This window comes from Gavialis gangeticus, unplaced genomic scaffold (genome assembly GCF_001723915.1).
Source record: "Gavialis gangeticus isolate Ggan-Ray unplaced genomic scaffold, GavGan_comp1, whole genome shotgun sequence".
NCBI classification, from domain to species: Eukaryota; Metazoa; Chordata; order Crocodylia; family Gavialidae; genus Gavialis; species Gavialis gangeticus.
The window spans coordinates 60,115,895-60,121,225 of NW_017729004.1; positions in this window are offsets into that span (position 1 = coordinate 60,115,895).

Below are 5,331 nucleotides of genomic sequence, written 5' to 3' on the forward strand. Positions count from 1 at the left end.
TGAAACCTTGCTAAGATATATTTCTGTAACTATTCAGTTAGTCTGCTAAAATATACCAGATTAGATTGACCCAAAGGACTTTGTGTGCCACTGCCATGTCCTTAGACCAACACCCTAGCACTTGACCAGAAGGACACAGGACCCTGGGCACATCTAACCCCTGGGGCTGGGGCTGGGGCTGGGGCTGGCAGGGAGAGTTCTCTGGCAGCTGCTGGACAAGAAGCTCCTTCAGGAAAGAAGAAAAAGGCTCTAACACAGTTTGGTTGCCTGAGATGCTGCTGGGGCTGCTGTACTGCTGCTCTCACTAAGTTATTATTTTACCTGTTGTCATTTAAAGTGGTGGACTGGGATGAGGCTGTAGGGGAAGAGGAGCCCTCATTGGGGCACACTATCATGTCATGTAGAGGACCCAGCGCCAGTGAGGGTGTGCCTTAACACACACACAGTCACACATCACGAGTTTTGCTTGTCAGCAGCTTGAGGTGCAGTTTCCCAGAAACCCCTGCACCTATCTCCTTGAAACTTGGCAAGCTTCATGCCCTCAGAAGAAGCTACCATCCCTGCTGTTTTCATCGAAAACTGCCAAAAAGTAACAAAGTTATAGGTAGTTTCATGCTTTCCTATTATAGCCTATGGGCAAAATGTTGAAACAGTGAAACAGTTTTAATGAAACAACATGGAACAGTGTTTTCAAAACAAAACAAAACTCGAAACAAAACACTGTCCTGTTGAAACAGTGAAACAGAAGTTGAAATGAAATGGTGCTGTTTTGCACAGCCCTAGTATCTAGAGGTCTGGTCCAGCAACTATTGAGCTTAGTGGAAAGTTTTCCTCTGCTTTCGGTAGGGGTTTTGATCACTCCCTATACTGGAATCAATGAGAAGTCCCTTCTACTGACAATGAGAAGTCCGTCACCAGAAGGATATTCTACCTAACAATAAATCAGGGATAGGCATTAAAGTGGCACTGTATCTCAGCCACAGTACTGTTAGTAAAGTCAGGGCTATAGTAACCACAATACCTGCTCCAAAGAAGTCATTGCTTAGCCGTAATAGGTCAATGTTTCTGTGGCATCAGATATTATTGTCCCTAATAGATAGATACCTGAGTTTTCTGGTTCTGTCCAGGTCCATGTCTCATGAAAAAAAACAGCTGAATCCTTGACATTAGAGTTTAGAAAGACATGTTAGGGCAACCAATCTAATTTTCTACCATTTCTGTACCATTCTTTGCAAGAACCAGACATCTGTGGGCCAGTTGACTGCCTACTATATCAGCCAGCTGGTCCTCAGCCAGTTGCTATAGTCATGCAAGCTGCCGAATGTTGAAAATATTTTAAAACCTAAAAGAAGCTTTAATTGCAAGTGTTACACTAATATTTACAGCTTTGTAAAGCAGCCATCCAGGCATGTCTGGTACAATTTTCCTTAAAAAAGCAGTTGTGCTAAGAAAGCAGATAAATCCACTTTGTTAAATGCTACCTGCCCTGCCCTGCCCTACAGCAATCAAATCTCCTTTTTGTTCACTATTATGATCCAAGAAAACAAGTAATTTATCCTGTATGTTGGATGAATATAGCTCTGAAACTGATTAAATACTCTGAGAGCATATACTGTCATTCTGACAGTGCTGGCTGACAAAAGAACCATTCTGGTTTGATCATCTGGGTGTCTTTTAGCACTCCCTCTCCTTGACTTATATTAGAAATATTTTTATTGTCTCATCTCTTCACAAGTGCAGCTCTTCCTTTTTTCATTTATCAGTCAGTCATCTAAACCTCACACTACTATGGCAATTTGTTGTTTTTTGATCTAGCACTCAGAAATATAAAGGTTGTTAGTGATGCTGGTGGAAGGGCTGAAATGTTTTACTACAGTGAACTCAGGGGGTAAGTGGCTCTGGCTGATTTGGAATTATATCTAAGAGACTTAAGAACAGATTCTTAGCTGGCGTGGGTTGGAACAGCTCCACTGTCAGTGTAGCCATACTGAGGTATATCAGGTGAAGATGTTCCAGCACAAAAGAGTACAGGAGCAGATTTCTTTTTAATGGGCTAAAGAAGCTTTCTCTAAGCTATTCTCAGAGCAACTGAAATCTGTATGATAGGCTAAGGATGACTTCATTATGGTAATTATTAGTAAATGTAATGGGAGAAGTGTAGGGAAATAAAAGCAGCATTCCCAGAAACAGCTAAGCATAACCTTCTGGGTTCATGTATATTCTATGAAGAACTGCCTTGCTGAAGTTGTTGCATGGAGGGCTAATGTCCCTATTCTTTCCTGCAGGACAACATCCTTGTATGAACATTTACCTGATCTGATGCATTCTGGCCTCTGACTGGCTGGTGGGATAGCTCATTCAGTTTTTGTGACTTCCATGACTCTCATGACTTAATTGTAGCCTCAGTGATTGGGTTTCTGAAAGACTTGTGTGACTTAGATAGTTGAGGACACACCACTGTAATGTAATTTACCTTCATTTTACTCCACAGTAAATTTGTTAACCTCCCAAGCTGGTTGCCTATATTGGGAGCCATTGCAGTGTCCAGCCACTAGGCACAAGAGAGCTGGTTTGCACTGAGAAAGTGGTTACCTTGGGATGAAATTTACTTTACTTTTCTCTTCCATACCTTTTAACCTGCTGTTGTAGTTCAGTAGTAGACTCCTCATCTGCTATGCAGGAGACCCAGTTTCAATTCTTGGGTGTGCATATAATGACAGGCATTGAGGCATCAAACATCCAGACTTGGTCTGGCCTTTGGATTTTGTCTCAATGGTTGAAAAGGGGGATGGAAGGTCTAGGCAGCCTCCACTCCTCTATTCTCCTGCCTAGGCATATGCATCAATGGTCCTGGTGACCTCTCATGCATATACCATAATCCAAAAGGATTGACAGTGGCCTATTATACTAAACCCTTTAGTCCTTAATCCTTTGAGTATCAGAACATTTCATACTATAGTAGCTCAAGGGATCAAAAAACCCAATATTTATTGAATAAAATCATGCTTGGCTTATTCATGTGGGCAGATTGAAATCAGTGGAAAATGTTCATGTAAATAAAGTAAACCGGATTAAGCAAAAAAAAAGTAAACAAATTTTATAACCAGACTTAGGGTTTAAAATGTATTTCTTCATTTAAATCAATGGGATTTTGGTGTCTAAACAGACATTTGTTGTCTAAATGCCTTTGAGGACCTGGGCTTCATTTCCTTCTGCCAAATACAATTAATTGAATTCAGTGGGCCTAAATTGTCATACTTCTAATATCATAACTCAGTTGTTCCTACTTAAATCAGGGGTTTATTTGGCACAATGACAGTAGAATTTATCTTTCATTTTTCATGCACTGCATAATGCTCAGCATGTTTTTATTTATTATTACACATTGTCAAATGTCTTGGTAGCCAAATTAAGTGTTGATAATAAATTACATTCTTTTTTCAGCAATATATATTCACTTTTTCCATGTGGTCATTTCAGTATGTTTATAGTAGTTAATTAATTACAGATGTTAACATAAAACAGTGCAAAGAAAATAACAATCCATTATGTGTCTGATAGTCCCTCTAGACATGTAGGTAAAGGTGCAATGAGATCTGATGTGCGATACACAGTCACACTTCCTGCCATGCCAGACTTGCATGGCAGAAGGCATGATTATGGAACCATGCATCAGATTCCAACACACCATATTGGCAGTGCAAGGGGATCTCAGACTCCCCCTGCACAGGCAAGGAGTAAGCTTATGTGGCCGTGAGGCCCCTCAGCTGATGGGGTTGCTAGCCACCGGGGTGCAATATGTGCATCTGCAGGTGGGAGCCCACAGCTGACCCATGCTCCCAGCAGCAGGGGCATAACCATGCATCCCCACAGCTGGAGGTCCCATCAGCTGACCTGGTCTTCAACTCTCTGCAGGACTGCTGCAGCCTGTGAGTTGGCGTGATGGTCACAACCCTTCTTTGTTACTTTTCTAGTGCTGTGGCCCACCGATTCTTTGTAGCAATGGAACCTGTCAGCTCTCTTTGGTCTGGGCCTTACGTATATTAGGTCAGCCTAGAGATCCTTTGTGACAACCTATTAGAAAACTCATAATACATTTCCAATGTATGGCATATGTAATGTGGAGAATATTTCATTGTCACAATCTACATTCTATGGCATTAGATTCTTCCCATTTAGTACCTATTAAACTCTGAGAGACTGTGGTTTCTTTATTCACAGGAGTAGCCATAATTCACAGTACTAACTTGTAGGGCTGTGCAAAACAGCAGCGTTCTGCTTTGACTTCCATTTCGACAGGACAGTGTTTAGTTTCATGTTTTGTTTCATTTTGTTTCAAAAGCGCTGTTCCATTTCGTTTCATCACCGGAGGCTGGTGCTGCTGGCTGGGGCCAGCAGCAGCACCAGTCTTCCCAACGCTGGGAGAGGGCTATGCCCAGCGCCGGTCCCAGGTGTCAGTAGCAGCCTCCTGTCATCTGGCAGGCAGATCAGGGGCCTGAACCCCTGGGAGGAGTCTAACACAGACCTGCAGCCCTCCTGGGGGTGCGGGTGAGCCCCCAATCTGTCTTCCAGATGACAGGAAGCTGCTGCTGCCGGCTGGGACTGGCACTGAAGCCAAGTAAACCTGGCTTTGAAACTTGAAACATTTTGAATCTTTCAAAATGTTTTGAGCTCCCTTGTTTCATTTCAAAGGTGTTTTGAAGGCCTTTGTTGCATTTCAATTTCACTGTTTTGCGCTCAAGACACGTTCAAACAGCTTCGAAATGAAACACCAGGCGAAATTTCACACAGCCCTGCTAACTAGATTCTGCAAATGCTCCTCTAACTTATTATGCATTATCATGATAAACAGTTTCTCCAGTCACTATTTAAGCTGTTGACTGAACTAGTGCAGGGCCATTTAGGACCATATTTAGGTTCTTAAGATGGAGGTGAAATTTTACTTCAACTCAACCTTTAATAAACTTATAGATGATTTAGATTAAATATTAATTCTCATCAAACTTTCTGTTTTATTAGCTGGGATAGCTGGTGCATATTTATCTTTTAAGATTAATATAGAATACATTGCAGAGAACTATATGAAATGTATAGAACTTGTACCTATTTGATTTCCACAAAAATTTTTCATTCATTTTGGATTGTAAATTGTAAAGCAGGAGCTGTTCCTGTCTACTGTAGAACCTACCACAGTGGAAGGTGTGATACCAGATAGATACTATGGACCAGATTCTATTCTATCTACTGAATACATAAGTGGATATATAAGCCTAGCTGTTGATATTCAATGGTCAGTGCAGAGTTGTACAAAGTGCCAGGGGTTGGTGTGGG